The sequence below is a fragment of the Pleurodeles waltl genome, chromosome 8, assembly GCF_031143425.1.
Source record: "Pleurodeles waltl isolate 20211129_DDA chromosome 8, aPleWal1.hap1.20221129, whole genome shotgun sequence".
In the NCBI taxonomy this organism is placed as follows: domain Eukaryota; kingdom Metazoa; phylum Chordata; class Amphibia; order Caudata; family Salamandridae; genus Pleurodeles; species Pleurodeles waltl.
The window spans coordinates 1451653782-1451674870 of NC_090447.1; the positions used below are offsets into that span (position 1 = coordinate 1451653782).

At 43.0% G+C, this 21089-nt stretch overlaps 1 protein-coding gene across 7 annotated transcripts in view; it reads left to right on the forward strand.

Annotated features, from left to right (window-relative positions):
- The window catches only part of BCL9 (BCL9 transcription coactivator), a 505695-nt gene that overhangs the window by 353398 nt on the left and 131208 nt on the right, over window positions 1–21089 (forward strand). For 6 of the 7 annotated variants that reach the window (XM_069202611.1, XM_069202615.1, XM_069202618.1 and 3 more), the window contains one exon: window positions 8759–8846. The gene's annotated coding sequence lies outside the window, so the exon portion shown is untranslated. The remainder of the gene's footprint in view (window positions 1–8758; window positions 8847–21089) is intronic. The other variant, XM_069202616.1, reaches the window with a different exon arrangement.

Sequence of the window (21089 nt, forward strand, 5' to 3'; positions counted from 1 at the left end):
ATGTCATCAGATTGCCGAGGGGGGAGGGGTCGTGGTGGAAGGGGAAGCGATTCCCCTTTCATCCCCAACTGGGGGGTGTGGGAGGGAGGCCGAAGGGGGGAGCGCTTGCGCTTCCCCTGTGGGCCGGGCTCAGGATGAGCTGGTCTCGTCCCAGGCTCACGACAACAGTGTCTGGACGAGACCAGCTCGCCAGGGCATGGGAGGGGTTAATGTGCTTTAAACTGTTTAGAAAGTATGTAGCACCCATTTTTTACTTGAAAGGCGCTTAGTTTAAGTGCATGAGAAAGCAGTATTTTAGTGGCTGAATCTGGAAGCTACAAAGTATGGATTGAACCTGTCTATATATATAATTGTTTTTACTGGTTGTTGTATATGTGTCTTGATTGGTTGCTAGGCTTTCCATTGGACTAAGAGCTTAAGGTTTGGGTTTTGTTTGGCTGTTTGGGCTAGGTCTATATTTGGATAATAGGGCCCGGGCTCCCATTGGCTCTAGGGTTTGGGTTGTGATTGTATAGGGCTAGCGTTCCCATTGGCTAATAGAGATATTTAAAACTAGGGTTCGGGGCATCTCACCCCAGGCGTCGAGGCTAAGGGCTTAGAGGACAAAGTCAGTTGCCGGGTTGGGCCTAGGGCCAGAAATGCTGCTTTTTTTGCAATTCACCAGCAACCACCTTAAGCCATCCACAAGCATGGAAACACAATCTCAGCAAATGCATACTGCTCACGTACCACAAACAAACCTCATACAGATTTCAGTGTCCCAACAGCCACTACAAAACCCCCACAAACTGGATGTATGCACCCTTCTACCCCAACTGCCACACAGGGGCAACTTCACTCTCACACAAAACATCACTATGACCTATACCTCTGACAAATCCTCACATCACAAAGCACAGAGCCACAATACACAACGTTAATGCATCCAGACAACACACATCCCATTCATACAAAATACTAGCTCTATCTTCAACTCCCTCCTAACAAAGCCAATGTTATCACCACAAACCGTTTACTCAGCCTTCCAACACTGTCCTCCACTTCTTACCAAAAACAATCCTTACACTCCAGCCCACCACACAAATTACCTCTTCCAGTGATCAAAGTAACACAAACACTCATAACAATGCAAATACCACTCACAAGCCATGTTTTACCTATAAATCCTTCACAGAAGACCACTATATAAATCTCTTCTCACTACTCCACAAAAACAAAACCTAATTGATACACCAGCACATCAAATTCTCACAAATACACACACTTTCATTATACTTTGTCACAAATTAGATACATACACCCATTCTCACCCTTATGACTACACAAATAACACGTCCTAAACCATCTTTAATCAAAAAAAAATTATCTTCACCAACAATACACAAACAACTCTCATTCACTCGCCTCTCATCCATTGCACAATTTTTAGAGCCTTAAATTGACCCACATGCTCCACGACCACCCCTGATCCATACACCTTTCACCCTAAATAGACGCAAACAAAATAAAAATGCCACTGTTCACAACTTTGCATCCCCATGTCTATTACACAGCAAGGCTACTCTACAAAAGTACTACTCAACCCCTCCCTCTCAATCACCATCACCACCAACACACGCAGACTAAACAAAATCCTTCTAAGCCTGCTGGACGGAGGAACCTTATATAGAAAAACATTATTGCGACCCTCATACAGTTAATACCGGCACTAATGACACCTGCTGCAAGTTGCAAATATGCTGCTACTCTCCTAGAAAACATTCTCCCCCCACCAGAACACAATCTCTAAACTACCTACTAGTAAATGCTTGATCACTCTCTAAAAACAAGCACCACACCTATGACATGCTCACTGACTTACTCTTCATAACTGAATCATGTGAGAGATGATGTGGCACCAGTACTGCTTGAAGCCATTCCTCCAGGCTATTAAACTATCACACACAATTGTATAGACAGAAGAGGAGGTGGGCTAGCTGTTATACTCAAGCAAGCAAACCTCACCAAAATTGACAACCTTTCCATACAAGCTTGAGGCCTTCATCACCAGATGCAACCCTACACCAACTCTCTTCTGTAACTTCTCCTCCTTTACAGACCACCACCTAACAATGCAACATTCCCAGATACGTTACTATACACAGTTTGAAACATTATAACACTACACTCCAACAAATGCATTCTTGGTGACCTAAACATTTGGTTTGACAAACCCAGTCTTCCCCATCTAAAAACTCATCACTGGCCCAGTCACCCTGAACCTACATCCGATTGTACACAAACCCACACACATCACTGGACACGTCTTGGATGTCATTTTTGTAAATCCAGAACTAGTTACCTTTGAAAGGATTACTTCAGTCACATGGTCAGACCACCGTTTGGTAGATTTCCTACATAAAAAGCGATAAATCAACATACCCAAGACCACTTTATATGCATCCCCCTATACAGTGTGAAAAATTAAAATACTTAGAAACACAACTAACAGCCAGCCTAGTTCTAGACACAATAAATTCAGTTAAACTTTGAGTGGCTACAGGAAGCTTTTGAAATCCCAATACCACTTAGAACAACAAATCAGGACAAAAGAAAACAAGCACCTTGGAGAAATACAAAACTGAAAAAGATAAACCCACAAATCCGAAGGTTGCAACAAACCTGGCTCAAAACAAACGGCAATCAAGACCAGCTTCATCTATACAAACTTAACAATGTATAAATCAACAATCAAAAAAGTGAAAAATATACTGTTCAGACATTATTCAAAATGCTAAATGTGCAAATTAAGAATGTTATAAAGTTCTCACCGAATTTTGTAAGCCTAATTGCATGGAAGGAACTTATCCCATTACTCAATAATTCACTGACAAACTGGCAAATCATTACACAACCAAAGCAGGCATGTTGGACTCCTATTTGAAACAAAGGAAAGCCACCAGCACCAAGTCAGTTCCAAAAATCCCCTCTAAGAGTAAGCCAACCCAGCCTCTGCATTCCTTCAAACAAACATCACAAAGTTAATTTATGGATCTGGTAAAAGCAAGGAGGCCTTCTGACTGCCCATGCGACACTTTTCCATCACACATTTTCAAGAACATACTGTTATCTAGTTCTGTTGCCACACCAGTAAGAAGAATTGTCAAAGATTCTTTAACTGCAGGAATATTTCCAGAAGACAATAAAAAATAAAGGCCTACATAAGCCCATTATTAAAGAAAACAAACCTGGGCTTGCATGACCCCAACAGCTATAGACCTGTTACAAATTAATCTTTCCTGGGCAAACTGATAGAGCAGCATTCGCCTAGGTGTCCTACTTCATTGAAGATAATTCCATACTTTCAGACTACCAAACTGGATTCTGCCCGTGAAGTGGCACATCTTCCCTCATCACCATCTGGGATAACCTTAAAAACACAGGAGACCACAGTGGAGTTGCTGCACTACTTCTCTTGGACCTCTCAGCTCCCTTTGACACAGTTGACCATGACACCCTAATACAAGGACTCTATGAAGCCAGCATGGAAGGGACTGCTCTCGACTGGATCACCTCCTACCATCAAAACAGAACAAATGTCATCCATGCTCCCCCTTTTCTCCTCCAAACCATATTTCACAAAAGCAGGAGACCTTCAAAGCTCAATCACCTCACCCATGCTTTTCAACAACTACACAAAGTCGTTACCTGCAATGATCAAAACATTTCAGCCTACATGCTACAATTATACAGATAACTCGCAAATTCTCCTTACACTGGAAACTCTCAAACACATTAGAAATTCCAATATCTTCAGTTGCCTCAGAGCAGTTGATCAGTGGATGACATGGAGCCATCTCAAACTGAATACTTTCAAAACAGAAATACTCACAAGTGGCAAATGGCAAACATTATGACCCACTCTGTGCCTGGCCTGATGATCTGGGACCTCTTCCTAAAGTATCTAAGGAAGTAAGAAACCTTGGAGTTACTCCAAGTTAACAATGAATGCCCAAGTGGACAAGTTGGCAAGATCAAGCTTCATCATCATAAACTCTGAGACCCATCTTCCCCCCACCTGGGTTTTTCCGACAAGGTCCAGGCTACTATCTCTTTTAGTGTCTAAACTGAATTACACCAATGGCCTCTACCAAAGATCATCTCTGAAGACTACAGCGCATTTAGAACTCTTCTGCTTGACTACTCATGTGTAAAGCCAACAAGCCCACCCCCCGCTTTGAGGGCCCTACTTGGGTTAGAGGTTCCAGATGATCCACCTTCAAGCTGCTTTGTTTCACCCACAAAGCAGTACATGGAATAAGACCACTTTCAATCGGGAATAAAATCGCCACATACATTCAACAACGGAAGCTCCTTCTCTCAAGATGGGCACCTCATCGCAAAACCCCACGATACAAGAAAAAGGCAATAGGTGTGGTACACCTTTGTGTTCTGCGGATAAACTATGGAATTCATTACCCCCAAATTTAAGATCCACAGATCTTATCGTCAGAAGAATACTTAAGAGTTGCCTCTTCCTTGCATAACCATCATACTCAAATAGCAATGTATAGCATACCCCATGTTTTTAAACAGTTATAATTTGATTATATGTATATATCTAGATGTTTCTTTGTACAAACATGTATAATAACTGTTTAATTTTTTTAAATATAAACACACCCTTTAGGACTGCCTAACAAATGTATATATTACTGTTAAATATATATTATATGCATAACATGTTTATAGGTGATTGCACATTTTCTATATAGGTTGTTTGATTAGATGCTTGAGTCTGTTTTATTTATCTATCACAACAGGTAAATATTATAGCTATCTGCAAGCACTTCACAATTGAAATATTGAGGAAATGATTAAAAGAAATTGAGTTGTAAAAAAAATGCACAATTTACCTCCAAATACTACAACACTTAAGTCTGTTTATACAAATCAACATTAAATCTCAATATATTATCTTTCTTACACACATTCCTTTCTATGTGATCATGTTTCTATTACTTTACTCCTACTGTACGGGGGGGAAAAAGCTTTTTCCAATGCACTACTCTCCCTCTATCAGTCTATCCTCTATCTCCCCTCATTCTACTGTGATCTCCAAAATAACCCTTCCTAGGGCTCATCCCTCAAACCTCATATAACTGTGATCTTCCTAAACCCCTTTCTACAGCTTTGTCTTCCTCCCATCTGTTGGAAAGTACCATCTTGCCTGGCATGTTACCCCCATATTTCACTGTATATATGTTTTAGTCTGTGTCACTGGGACCCTGCCAGGCAGGGCCCCAGTGCTCATAAGTATGTGCCCTGTGTGATGCTTAACTGTCTCACTGAGGCTCTGCTAACCATAACCTCAGTGGTTATGCCCTCTCTGCTTTCCAAATTTGTCACTAACAGGCTAGTGACTAAATTTACCAATTCACATTGGCATACTGGGACACCCATATAATTCCCTAGTATATGGTACTGAGGTACCCAGGGTATTGGGGGGTTCCAGGAGATCTCTATGGGCTGCAGCATTTCTTTTGCCACCCATAGGGAGCTCTGACAACTCTTACACAGGCCTGTAGAGAGCAGCCTGAGTGAAATAACATCCACGTTATTTCACAGCCATTTACCACTGCACTTACGTAACTTATAAGTCACCTATATGTCTAAACTTCACCTGATGAAGGTTGGGTGCAAAGTTACTTAGTGTGTGGGCACCCTGGCACTAGCCAAGGTGCCCCCACATCGTTCAGGGCAAATTCCCTGGACTTTGTGGGTGCGGGGACACCATTACACACGTGCACTTTACATAGGTCACTACCTATGTATAGCGTCACAATGGTAACTCCGAACATGGCCATGTAACATGTCTAAGATCATGGAATTGTCACCCCAATGCCATTCTGGCATTGGGGGGGAGAGCGACAATTCCATGATCCCCCGGGTCTCTAGCACAGTACCCGGGTACTGCGAAACTGCCTTTCCGGGGTCTCCGCTGCAGCTGCTGCTGCTGCCAACAGGTTTCTGCCCTCCTGGGGTCCAGGCAGCCCTGGCCCAGGAAGGCAGAACAAAGGATTTCCTCGGAGATAGGGTGTTACACCCTCTCCCTTTGGAAATAGGTGTGAAGGCTGGGGAGGAGTAGCCACCCCCATTCCCTGGAAATGCTTTGATGGGCTCAGATGTGCCCATCTCTGCATAAGCCAGTCTACACCGGTTCAGGGATCCCCCAGCCCTGGTGCAAAACTGGACAAAGGAAAGGGGAGTGACCACTCCCCTGACCTGCACCTCCCAGGGGAGGTGCCCAGAGCCCCTCCAGTGTGTCCCAGACCTCTGCCATCTTGGATTTAGAGGTGCTGGGGGCACACTGGACTGCTCTGAGTGGCCAGTTTCAGCAGGTGACGTCAGACTCCTTCTGATAGGCTCTTACCTGTCTTGGTAGCCAATCCTCCTTTTGTTGGTAGCCAAACCTCCTTTTCTGGCTATTTAGGGTCTCTGCTTTGGGGAATTCTTTAGATAACGAATGCAAGAGCTCACCAGAGTTCCTCTGCATCTCCCTCTTCACCTTCTACCAAAGGATCGACCACTGACTGCTTAGGACGCCTGCAAAACCGCAACAAAGTAGCAAGACGACTACTAGCAACCTTGTATCGCCTCATATTGCCGGCTTTCTCGACTGTTTCCAGGTGGTGCATGCTCTGGGGGTAGCCTGCCTTCACCCTGCACCAGGAGCTCTGAAGAAATCTCCAGTGGTCGACAGAATCTTCCCCCTGCTAACGCAGGCTCCAAAAGACTGCAACCCTTGTCCTCTGGGTCCCCTATCATCCTGACGAGCGTGGTCCCTGGAACTCAGGAACTCTGTCCATGTGACTCCCAGAGTCCAGTGACTCTTCAGTCCAAGTTTGGTGGAGGTAAGTCCTTGCCTCCCACGCTAGACTGCATTGCTGGGTACCGCGTGATTTGCAGCTGCTCGGGCTCCTGTGCTCTCTTCCAGGATTTCCTTCGTGCACAGCCAAGCCTGGGTCCCCGCACTCCTTCCTGCAGTGCACAACCTTCTGAGTTGTCCTGGGACTCCCTTTTGTGACTTTGCTTGGACTGCGGTTCACTTTCCTTCCAAGTGCCTGTTCAGGTACTTTTGCTGGTGCTGCCTGCTTCTGTGAGGGCTCCCTGAGTTGCTGGGTGCCCCCTCGGTCTCCTTCAAGTGGCGACATCCTGTTCCCTCCTGGGCCACAGCAGCACCCAAAAACCTCCACAGCGACCCTTGCAGCTAGCAAGGCTTGTTTGCGGTCTTTCTGCGTGGGAACACCTCTGCAAGCTTCATCGCAACGTGGGACATCCGTCTTCCAAAGGAGAAGTCCCTAGCTCTCTTCTTTCTTGCAGAAGTCCAAGCTTCTTCCAACCGGTGGCAGCTTCCTTGCACCCTCAGCTGGCATTTCCTGGGCTCCTGCCCACTCCCGACACTGTCGCGACTATTGGACTTGGTTCCCTTGTCTTACAGGTACTCTGGTCCGGAAATCCACTCTTGTTGCATTGCTGTTGTTTGTTCTTCCTGCAGAATCCCCCCCCATCACAACTTAAGTGATCTCTGGGGGTAGTAGGTGCACTTTACACCTACCTTTCAGGGTCTTGGGTGGTCTATTTTTCTAACCCTCACTGCTTTTCTACAGTCCCAGCGACCCTCTACAAGCTCACATAGGTTTGGGGACCATTCGTGGTTCGCATTCCACTTTTGGAGTATATGGTTTGTGTTGCCCCTATACCTATGTGCTCCTATTGCAATCTACTGTAATTCTACACTGCTTGAATTACTTTTCTTGCTATTACTTACCTAATTTTGGTTTGTGTACATATATCTTGTGTATATAACTTATCCTCATACTGAGGGTACTCACTGAGATACTTTTGGCATATTATCATAAAAATAAAGTACCTTTATTTTTAATAACTGTGTATTGTGTTTTCTTATGATATTGTGCATATGACACCAGTGGTATAGTAGGAGCTTTACATGTCTCCTAGTTCAGCCTAAGCTGCTTTGCCATAGCTACCTCTATCAGCCTAAGCTGCTAGAAACACCTCTTCTACACTAATAAGGGATAACTGGACCTGGCACAAGGTGTAAGTACCTCTGGTACCCACTAAAAGCCTGGCCAGCCTCCTACACCATCTCTCCTTTTACTCATCACAAACCTCATATTATCCAGCGGTGAGTAGTTGCACTTTACAAGCAGTGATTGATTGATCTTACTACTATGAACTCCTAATTTAACAATTTCTAGATTATTCCTTCTTCTATCCCTCCATTATTCTATTCAATCCAGCTAAGATACTTGCGTATATACCGCTCAAATTAACTAATTTCCCAATATTAATTTACTCATAATCCATTTGGATTCTGGGATAGCATGCTAATTGCCGGAAAGTGCTTCGATGTCTCATCAGGGGTAGTAAGCAGTGTATAAATGCAATTGCAATTATAATTACAGGTACATAGTGCATTTGACTTAATACGCTGTATGGAGAAAATCTAAGTGTGGCAGCTAGGGCTAAGTGTATTAACCGGTCTCTTGAGTAAGTACTCCAATCTTACACAGCCCTGAGACTCTTTTTTAAAAACCAATGCATGTGTCAAAATCAATCCACCCACTTGGTCATACTACTGGACAAGTTTTTCATTAGAAGAATAGTGAATGGCTCAACAGAAATGTATTTCTCGCCTTTGAGATTATATATTGTGTGCTTTTTTGATGGTCTAAAAGTATTTTTTCTTTCGCAGACAGTTGTCCTGCTTATATTTCTGTGAAAGATCCTAGCCCCGTTGCCTGCAGAATGGACCTGGTTATGTCGTGACATTAGTGGACCTGGTGAGTACCACTGTTCTGGGGCAAATCTGGCTTCAGCGTCACCTTTTTCCAAGTTTGATTGTACACACCTTCCAGGACATCACTTGATATGTTTCCTGTAGTAGAGGCTGTTCTGTTGGGTAATGTCACCCTTAATGCATGTGAAATTATGTTCAAGGAACTCGCAGTGTGTAGGTTGACACTCAGTTTGCTGACACAGCAAAACCTAGCTGTGTCTTTCCTGCTAAATTATGTTCTTGTTGAAAGCCCTCTCTACACTCGTGATTTTTTGTCCATGTAAGCAAGAGATGGATGTCTGGAGGGGTGAAGCTCCTACTGCATTTCCAGTCAAAAGATAAAACAACCTTCGTAGTTCAAAACACTAAGCCCACGGCTAAGGTACTCTCCTGCATCCTCAGTATTTACCCTCTTTGACTGGTAGTTTTAGTGAAAGTAAATGTAACATGCTGTTGCTGAGACTGCCCTTCACATTGCAGTTTTACTATGCTTAGAAATGTAACACTAACCATTGTGCAATGTATGTTTTGTACTTTAAACTCTTAACAGGAGCTCAGTTCCCTGGTTCCCAGGATTAACTGGTTACAGTTAAAGTTACTGAAAAACAGTGAAATGGCTTAGGTTTGCTGTGATATTTCAGAAGTGAAAGTGGGTTTGTTTGTCTAAGCAAAGGCTTGAGATTCTTTTAAACTACCGTATGGGTTTTTGTTTGTCAAAGAGCTTCGGAACTGAGAAACTGCTTTTCTTGAATGTTAAGTGCGACTTGATGGCTGAGCACCTCGTCTCCCTCCTGTCTTTCCTTTTTTGTTGATGATATTTACATTAGTTCAGGAATTGCCTTTTAATTTAAGCAGGAACGGCTTTGATAAGTTAAAGCTGCGATCTGTCTAAAATGTTCAGCTACCCCACTTAAGAGTTTATAGCTGCATAAATATGTAACATTCATTAAACATCAGCTTCTTTAGTTAGCAGTCTATGCAATTTTGTGGCAATGCAGTGAAATATGCCTTCCAAAGAAGAAAAGTCCATGTTTTTTCTACTGTTCACCCCATGCTGCCTTGATGCCTGTAACGATAAAATCAGTCCTTTAAATACTTTCTGTATGTTTATAGCTAAAACATGGTATCCACCATAGTTATCAGGTTTTAATGTACAAAGGATCTACCTACTAATTCCATACCATACAGCCAAAGAATTGTTCTGTTCACTTGTACTCTGTAAATTGGACTACTGCAATAGTCTGTTAGACAGCTTCTCCCAGTACAAGTTCCTCTCTTGGGTAAGGTTTCAATGTCATCATTACAAACTTTTAAAACCTCTCAAAGCATAGTCTTACCTCAGCTTTCAGTCACCTCGACAGGGCCATCTAGAATTTACTGACACTGGTATTTAAGACTGTTAATCACCTATACCAGATAGTACCTTCTTCCAGTCTTGATTGTCCACCTGTTTTCTGTATTATAATAGTTGAACCCTGAAACAACATTTTATTAACAATAAAAATCATTAATATTCTTGTTACCTTTTTTTTTTTTTAGTAATATTGAGGCTCTCTGCAAAGGCTCAAGGCTTTCAAGTAATTTACGTGGAAAATACCATCATAATATTTAGGTATTGCCTACTAGACTGCATGTGCTGTCTGTTATGAGACCTATTGTCAACTTGCATTGGACTCGGAGCACACACAATGCTCAATTGACTTCACTGTCCCTCTCAATTTGCTTGCTTCTTATTTGTTAGCTTGTGTAGGATTCTCTTCCTTTTCCTGTGTGTTCCTTCCCTGGAGCATGGGCACTTTACTTGAGATTTTCCTCTGCTCACTCCTCTGGAGCAATTTTTTTTTCTTTTGGATTAAGCACACCACTAGAATGCATTGAGTTTTCCCTTGTGTTCTTACCCCCGCTGATGCGGTCATGTTGCTCTTTCTCTTCCCTTGTACTTCCCTGCTACCTCCATGATGCGCTCGTCCTCATGTGCCCTTTCCTACATTTTTCTTGCTCCTGTGTCATCTCCGTTGCAGCTCTACATTGCATTCTCTTGTCTATTTGATTTCCCCATGTTACTCTATTTTCCTGCCCCCCTGCGACCTCTGTAATGTTTTCTGTACCCACTCCTGTATGGTTTGCAGTTTAGCTTACGTGAAGTTGTTGGGTGATGTTGTGAGATGAGTAGGTCTAACTGGTGCTGTCTACAGCATGACAGGTTGAGAAGGTATGAGGTGGTGTCCATCCTTGGACAGAGAATGTACTTCTGCTAGTTCGGAAATGTTTGAGAAAGGAACATTCAAATGCCTGGCCATCTTATAGTGCAGATGTGATTATTTTCAACAGGTGTGAAGTTTCTTGAAAGTATTTTGGTCCACTTAAATGAATAGCACATATGCATTGCTTTATATGAGATGTCAGTGTTACCCAGTCAAATGTTTTGATTGCTGGCTAGACACAAGTCACATAGATAAGCTGAAAAGCTCTCATTCTGCTAGGTTTTTCGTTTTCAGTATTTAGGAAGCAAGTAGAGATGTGATTTGCAGTCATTGGCATAGTGAAGGTGAAATAGTATTAGAGAGTGGTTTAACTTTTGTGAGAAATCTGGGCAAGGTGAAGTTAGATGCAGGCATCTTATGATGTTGAATCTTTGTTGGAAATTTGGCTTACTAGTGACAGGAGAAGTGAATTGTTGTCCATGTTCACTCTAACATTTGCTACCAGAGTTGATTTGGTCAGAGGGCCTGATCCTAGTGGTCTAATGTTTGATGTAAGATCAGTTGATGAGCTAAGATCAATCTATCATCAATTTAAGCAGTGAAGCACACTGGAAGTAAATTGTGATCGTTGTGCAAGTCTACAGTTGTTGAGCATAGTTTTAATCTTATTCTTACTGCTCACTAATATAGGTTTTTAGGACATCTCTGTAGAGTTACAAAATAAAAGCAAATTTATAATGAACATACGTACACTTGTTCTGAGAGAAGATTATATAATTAATTGATATTACAAATGCCTTTTGTGTTAAAGATTTGTATTACAGCGCAGCTGTCCAATATAGGTCCATTAGGGCTGTATGTCAGATTTGATTTTCAGAATTATCTCAATCTTGTAAATTAGTCCCATTCATATTCATTGTTTGTAATTGCTCTTATGTGGATGAATGTAGATTGTTACTTGAGGCATCATTACATCACTGTCAATACATCAGAAGTACCTTCACATGTTAAGCTGTTTTATAAGGAATTGTTGTGTATATTTGTATTACAAATTTGTATATGTAAAGCGCACTATCTCTAGCATGGTTATTTTGGTGCTGAGCAGGTGTGGAGGCCTTGCCCTGCCTATGGTAGTTGTTAGCTAAAAAGTCAGGTCTTTAGCTTCTTGTAAAATTCAAGAGTAGAGGTGGCTGCCCTGATGTGAAGTGGGAGACTGTTCAATGCTTTGAGTGATGTAAGAGGATCAGAAGGATGTTCATCCTCCTGATCTAATTCTTTGTATGCGTGGGATGTGTCCCATGGAGTGGAGATGTCTGGGTGGTTTGGTGAAAGGAGATGCGACTGCTCAGGTAGGTGAGGGAGGCTTAACTTGTGTAGTGCCTTGAATGTGTGTGTGAGGACTTTGAAATAAGTGTTCTGTCTGGAGCCTGTGGAGCTCCCTGAGGTGTGGTGTAATGTGAGTTCTGTGTGGGAGGTTGAGCATGAGTCTGGGTGCTGAGTTTTGGATGGTTTCTAGTCTTCTGGTGAGTTGTTTGGTGATTGACGTAGAGGGTGTTCCCGTAATCCAACTTGCTGGTGACTACAACACAAGTTGCAGTTTTTCTATAGTTTAGCTTGGGAGTAATTTAAAGATCTTCCTCAGCATCTCATGGTGTTAAAGTAGGATGCAGTGACAGTGTAGACTGGTGCAGTCGTATTCAGTTTGCTGGCTATGATTATTCTGCGACCTCGGCTGGACATCAGTTGGAGACCCATAATGAGGTATTCTTCCCAATGATCACTACTTCTTTCTTGTCGGAGTGGAGCTTCGAAACAGTTGGCTTTCATTGAGCTAGCTACATTTTTCAATCAGGTGGTGAACTTGTTTCTTGCATTGGGAGTCTTGTCCCAGAAGGCGATTATGAATTGAATGCTGTTGATGTAGGAGAGGATGTTGATGTCTGCATGGATGAGTTTGGCCAGTGGGATCATGTATGTGTTAGAGGACGGACCTGAGTGTTGAAACTGGAGGCACCCCACAGATGAGTTTGTGGGCTTATGAGGAGCAAGTTGCCAGGCTTCACAGCTTGGGTTCTATTGGTTAAGGAGTAGATCTAGCGGAGAGCAAGTTCTTTGATGCCAATCTTGTGCAGACATCTGATGGGGGTGTGAGACTGTCAAATGTTGCAGATAGGACCTGCAGTACGAGGACTGACATAAACCCTCTGTCAAGGACTATGCAGATGTTGTTGGTGGCTGAAGTGAGTACTAGTTCTGTACAACGGTTGGCCTTCAATCCTGACTGTATGATCTTGAGGACCTAGTGGTTGCAGAGGTGGTCAGTGAGGTGTCAGTTGATCAGTTTCTCCAAGACCTTTGTTGGGTATAGTAGGAGGGATATGATTCTGTTGTTGGAAGGCGTTACTTGGTCAGTATTGATTTCTTGAGCAGGAACATGATGGTGGCTTGTTTCCAGGTGTCCGTAAATGTGACTGCGTCGATAAAGGTGCTGGGGATGCTTGATAGTGCTTCGGTGGAGGCGTGGTCGGGTCAAGGGCGAGATGGGACCCTGAATGGATGGTCTTCATATTAGAAGCAATTTTCAACAGTAGTAGCAATGGGCCACGAGGTTAGGGTTCTTTACCTTGCAGATAAGGTTGTCTCATAGATAGATAGTATCACAAAGACTGCTTGCTGGCGATATACAAAACTAAAAGATGTGTCAGCTGTATGGAGCCTGTCACATGAACAACTATTCATTGCTCTTAAGTAAAGAAAAACACCAGCATGCTCGGGTACAGTGTAGTTCCTAGATTTGTTTCAACTGTACTCTGTTTCAGCTACCACTATAGTTTTATTTTATTTTTTCTTTATAAAGTTAGTGTGTGTGTATATATGTATGTATATGTGTGTGTATATGTGTATGTATGTGTGTGTATATATATATATATATATATATATATATATATATATATATAATGTTCGATGGCATGTGTAGCTGCAGATACACATGCGGTGCATATCCCGCCATCTAGTGTTGGGCTCGGAGTGTTACAAGTTGTTTTTCTTCGAAGAAGTCTTTTCGAGTCACGAGATCGAGGGACTCCTCCCCTTTCGGTTCCATTGCGCATGGGCGTCGACTCCATCTTAGATTGTTTTCTTTCCGCCATCGGGTTCGGACGTGTTCCTCTTCGCTCCGTGTTTCGGGTCGGAAAGTTAGTTAGAATCTCGGAAAAATTCGGCACAGAGAAAGCTGCACCGAAACGGGTCGGCACCGAGAGAGCACGACGCCGAAAGTAAAGAAGGTTTTGTCGGAGCCGAAAAAAGCAGCCGAAAAGGTTTCGGTACCGAAACAGCCGGCCGCGGAACCAAAAACAAGTTCCTACACTGAGGAACAAGGACTGTCCACACAAATGAAGACTCATAGATTTGGACAGGAATTAGAGACAATAGAGCCAGATCACACACAAAGACGGCTCTTTATTCAAAAAGATACAGGGAAGATCAGCACTCTTCCTCCAGTCAAAATGAAACGCAAGCTTGCCTTCCAAGACAAGGACAAACAGCCACACGCAAAGGTGGCTAAACAAGTAACACCGCCACCATCCCCACATCACTCTCCGCAACCATCACCGGTAGCCGCTCCACCAATAATGCAATCCCCAACTCATACAGGAATGAGTGAAGATGACCCTGACGCATGGGACCTTTATGACGCACCGGTGTCAGATAATAGTCCGGAATGCTATCCAGCTAGACCATCGCCACCAGAGGATAGTACAGGCTTACGCACAGGTGGTGTCAAGAGCAGCGGCATTTCATAATGTCAGCCTTCATTCAGAGCTCATTGAAGACTACTTTCTTTTTAATACACTGTCGTCCACACACAGCCAATATCAGAGTCTTCCTATGCTACCCGGAATGCTAATACACTCCAAACAAGTGTTTGAGGAGCCTGTTAAAGGGAGAGCCATTACTCCAAGAGTAGATAAAAAATATAAACCGCCACCAGCAGACCCACTGTACATTACACAACAGCTAACACCAGACTCTGTTGTAGTGGGAGCAGCGCGCAAAAGATCCAACTCTCATACTTCAGGAGATGCACCACCTCCAGATAAAGAAAGTCGAAAATTCGATGATGCAGGCAAAAGGGTGGCGGCACAGGCAGCAAACCAGTGGCATATTGCAAATTCGCAAGCTTTGTTAGCTCGATATGATAGAGCCCATTGGGATGAGATGCAACACTTTATTGAACATTTACCCAAGGAGTTCCAAAAAAGAGCGCAGCAAGTAGTAGAAGAAGGACAGAGTATCTCCAATAATCAGATACGGTCAGCAATGGATGCTGCAGACACAGCTGCTAGAACTGTCAACACAGCAGTAACAATAAGGAGACATGCATGGCTGCGTACATCAGGATTTAAACCAGAGATACAGCAAGCTGTGCTGAATATGCCATTCAACGGACAGCAGTTGTTTGGGCCGGAGGTGGACACTGCGATCGAAAAACTTAAGAAAGACACTGACACGGCCAAAGCCATGGGCGCACTCTACTCCCCACAGAGCAGAGGCACATTTCGAAAGACACAATTTCGAGGGGGGTTTCGAGGGCAAACCACAGAAGCCACAACTTCACAAATAAAGCCCACTTACCAGAGCCAGTATCAGCGGGGAGGTTTTCGGGGACAATATAGAGGGGGACAATTTCAAAGGAATAGAGGAAAATTCCAAAGTCCCAAAACTCCTCCAAACAAGCAGTGACTTCAAGGTCACAAATCCCCAACACATAACACCTGTGGGGGGGGGGAGACTAACCAAGTTTTACGAACATTGGGGGGAAATAACAGACACTTGGGTCTTAGCAATTATCCAGCATAATTATTGCATAGAATTTCTCAAATTCCCTCCAAAACGTCCCACCGAAAACACACAATATGTCAAAACAACATATAGATCTTCTAGGACTAGAAGTTCAGGCATTGCTACAGAAAGAAGCAATAGAATTAGTACCAAAACAAGAAATAAACACAGGAGTTTACTCCCTGTACTTTCTGATACCCAAAAAAGACAAGTCTGAGACCTATACTAGATCTCAGAACATTAAATACCTACATCAAATCAGATCACTTTCACATGGTTACATTACATGACGTAATCCCACTGCTCAAACAACAAGACTACATGACAACACTAGACCTAAAGGATGCATATTTCCATATACCAATACATCCTTCACACAGAAAGTACCTAAGGTTTGTATTCCAAGGGATACATTACCAATTCAAAGTGTTGCCATTCGGAATAACAACTGCACCAAGAGTTTTTACAAAATGCCTAGCAGTTGTAGCTGCACATATCAGAAGGCAGCAAATACATGTGTTCCTGTACCTAGACGATTGGTTAATCAAAACCAACACGCTAAGACGGTGTTCACAACACACAAAATATGTCATAGAAATCCTCCACAAACTAGGTTTCTCAATCAACTACACAAAGTCACACCTTCTGCCGTGTCAAACACAGCAATACTTAGGAGCGACAATCAACACAGCAAGAGGGATTGCCACTCCAAGTCCACAAAGAGTTCACACATTTCACAATGTAATACAGACCATGTATCCAAAACAAAAGATACAAGTCAAACTGGTGATAAAACTACTAGGCATGATGTCTTCATGCATAGCCATTTTCCCAAACGCAAGGTTGCACAAGCGGCCCTTACAACAGTGCCTAGCATCACAATGGTTACAAGCACAGGGTCAGCTTCTAGATCTGGTGTTGATAGACCGCCAAACATACATCTCGCTTCAATGGTGGAACAGTATAAATTTAAACCAAGGGCGGCCTTTCCAAGACCCAGTGCCACAATACGTAATAACAGATGCTTCCATGATAGGGTGGGGAGCACACCTCAATCAACACAGCATCCAAGGAAAATGGGACATACCGCAAAAACAGTTTCACATAAATCACTTAGAACTGTTAGCGGTATTTCTAGCGCTCAAAGCATTTCAACCCATAATAAGCCACAAACATATTCTTGTCAAAACAGACAACATGACAACAATGTATTACCTAAACAAACAGGGAGGGACACACTTGACACAGTTGTGTCTCCTAACACAGAAAATATGGCATTGGGCGATTCACAACCACATTCACCTAATAGCACAATTTATTCCAGGAATTCAGAACCAGTTAGCAGACAATCTCTCTCGGGATCACCAACAGGTCCACGAATGGGAGATTCACCCCCAAATACTAAACACTTACTTCCAAATTTGGGGAACACCACAAATAGATCTATTTGCAACAAAGGAAAACTCAAAATGCCAAAACTTCGCATCCAGGTACCCACAAGATCAGTCTCAGGGCAATGCGTTATGGATGAGCTGGTCAGGGATATTTGCTTACGCTTTTCCCCCTCTCCTTCCATATCTAGTAAACAAATTGAGTCAAAACAAACTCAAACTCATACTAATAGCACCAACATGGGCAAGACAACCTTGGTACACAACACTACTAGACCTCTCAGTAGTACCTCATGTCAAACTACCAAACAGACCAGATCTGTTAACACAACACAAACAACAGATCAGACATCCAAATCCAGCATCGCTGAATCTAGCAATTTGGCTCCTGAAATCCTAGAATTCGGACACTTAGACCTCACACAAGAATGTATGGAGGTCATAAGACAAGCTAGGAAACCTACCACTAGACACTGCTATGCAAATAAGTGGAAAAGATTTGTTTATTACTGCCATAATAATCAAATTTAACCCTTACACGCATCTGCCAAAGATATAGTAGGATACTTACTACAATTGCAAAAGTCAAAGCTAGCTTTCTCTTCAATAAAGATACATCTTACCGCAATTTCAGCTTACCTGCAAATTACGCACTCAACTTCATTATTTAGGATGCCAGTCATAAAAGCATTTATGGAAGGCCTAAAGAGGATTATACCACCAAGAACACCACCAGTTCCTTCATGGAACCTCAACATCGTCTTAACACGACTCATGGGTCTACCTTTTGAGCCCATGCACTCTTGTGAAATGCAATACTTAACATGGAAAGTTGCATTTTTGATTGCCATCACATCTCTAAGAAGAGTGAGTGAAATTCAAGCATTTACCATACAAGAACCATTTATTCAAATACACAAGCATAAAGTAGTTCTACGGACAAATCCAAATTTTTTACCAAAAGTGATCTCACCGTTCCACTTGAATCAAACGGTAGAATTACCAGTGTTCTTCCCACAGCCAGATTCTGTAGCTGAAAGAGCACTGCATACATAAGACATCAAAAGAGCGCTAATGTACTACATTGACAGAACAAAACTAATTCGAAAAACAAAACAAATATTTATTGCTTTCCAAAAACCTCATACAGGGAATCCAATTTCTAAACAAGGCATTGCTAGATGGATAGTTAAGTGTATTCAAACCTGCTATCTTAAAGCAAAGAGAGAGCTGCCTATTACACCAAAGGCACACTCAACCAGAAAGAAAGGTGCTACCATGGCCTTTCTAGGAAATATTCCAATGAACGAAATATGTAAGGCAGCAACATGGTCTACGCCTCATACATTTACCAAACACTACTGTGTAGATGAGTTAACTGCACAACAAGCCACAGTAGGTCAAGCTGTACTACGAACATTATTTCAAACAACTTCAACTCCTACAGGCTAAACCACCGCTTTTGGGGAGATAACTGCTTATTAGTCTATGCACAGCATGTGTATCTGCAGCTACACATGCCATCGAACGGAAAATGTCACTTACCCAGTGTACATCTGTTCGTGGCATTAGTCGCTGCAGATTCACATGCGCCCACCCGCCTCCCCGGGAGCCTGTAGCCGTTTAGAAGTTGATCTTGAACATTTGTAAATTTGTAAATATATTACTTTAAACTTCATTATGTACATACGTATTCACTCCATTGCATGGGAACTATTACTAGCATATACAACTCCTACCTCACCCTCTGTGGGGAAAACAATCTAAGATGGAGTCGACGCACATGCGCAATGGAGTCGAAATGGGAGGAGTCCCTCGGTCTCATGACTCGAAAAGACTTCTTCGAAGAAAAACAACTTGTAACACTCCGAGCCCAACACCAGATGGCGGGATGTGCACAGCATGTGAATCTGCAGCGACTAATGCCACTAACAGATGTACACTGGGTAAGTGACATTTTCCATATCTGTTCGATGGTATGTGTAGCTACACATACACATGCTGTGCATATATCGCCACCTAGAGCATCTGTCTTTCTCCAGAACATTGAGAAGAAAGCTGTGAGGCGTGTCTGTCGTTTCGATCAAACAAAACGTTATGCGATCAAATGGGCAGGAAAATTAAAGATTGCTTCGAAACTGAGTCCACCACTGACGTCCTTGGGAAAGAGCAGGCACAAACGGAAGTTTCGGTACCAGACTCTGACTCTGAGCACGATTCAGAGGACGACAGCCAGGAAATATCAGCTGATGAGTACACCTGCCCCAACACCACCAATTAAAAAAAATCAGTGAAGGCCTTGGGTGCATCACTGCTGTCAAGCCATGGTTCTACCCAGAAAAAATTTGTCGTCGACCGACCCTTTGGTTCAGTGCAGAAAAAGGCCAGGGCACTCCCTCAACAGGCTAACACGCCTGTTTCGGTGTCGGGTTGAGTTGAAAAATGCAAGCCTCCACCTCCGAACCGAGTCGACGTCCAACACCATCTGATCTGAAAAAAGTACGCTCTGCTTTGGAGCCGAAACCTCAGCTAACAGCTTCGAACCCAAAACATCTTGGTCCAACTTCGGAGCCGGAAAAAAAAAAAAAAAAATCTTACACAGAAGAAACAGGGCTTTTGACTCGAATGAAGCATGTGCCCAAGGCATTTACTGAATATTCCTCTAAAAGCACAAAACATGCTTAAGAACATCAAATGGAGGAATCAGACATTCAACCCATTTTGGAGGTTATGGACAGCAAACAATGGAGAATTCAAATCCAGAAAGAGACTAGAAAAATTATGACTTCTCTTCCTTCACAGACTAAAAGGAAGTCAGCATTCCAGGAAACTCTCGATACTGCCTCACCACAGGCAAAAATCTACAAGCAATAAAGAAAAGCCAAAACCTGTTGAGCGTTCTCCACCACAAATTTCCTTTTCACCACAACCTCAGACTCCACCACCTTCACTGTCACACTCACACTTCCTCACAAGAAGAAGAAAGAAAGGGGTGATTCTAGTTACACAATAGATTCATGGGATATGTACGATTCAGATCCTATCCCATCTAACGATCCAGATTTGTATCCCAACAGACCATCTCCACTTGAGGATAGTACAGCTTAAAACCAAGTTAACTCCAGAGCAGCTGCAAACCGTGGAGTACAAATGCATACAGAACCTTTTAGAGGAGGACTTTCTTTTCAATACCCTATCCTCAACTCATAAGCAATACTAATGTCTACCAATGCTTCCTGTATGCTCAAACATGCAGATGAAATTTTCAAAGAACCAGTTAAAGCTAGGGTTCTAACACCAAGAATTGACAAAGTATAAGCCTGCACCAACAGACCCAATTTACATCTCACATCAGTTACCACCAGATACTATTGTGGTCAGTGCAGCCAGGAAGCGTGCCAATAGTGAGTCTTCTGGGGATTACCCCCGACAAGGCGAGCCATAATTTGATGCAGCGGGGAGAAGGGTTGCAACACAAGCAGCCAACCAGTGGCGTATTGCCAATTCCCAGGCCCTGCTAGAAAGATACGACAGGGCACATTGGGATGAAATGCAAGAGTTCTTGCGATATTCCCCCCCCAAAGAACACCAAAAAAGGGCGCAGCAAATTGTAGAGGAAGATCAGGCTATCACAAATAATCAAATTAGGTCTGCTCTAGATGCAGCTGACAATGCAGGGGAATTAATACCAGCATTACTGTTGCGCGACATGCGTGGTTGATGTCCTCCAGTTTCAAACCAGAGATGCAGCAGGCGGTCCTTAATGTGCCATTTAATAAACAACTGCTTTTTGGACCAGAGGTGGACACG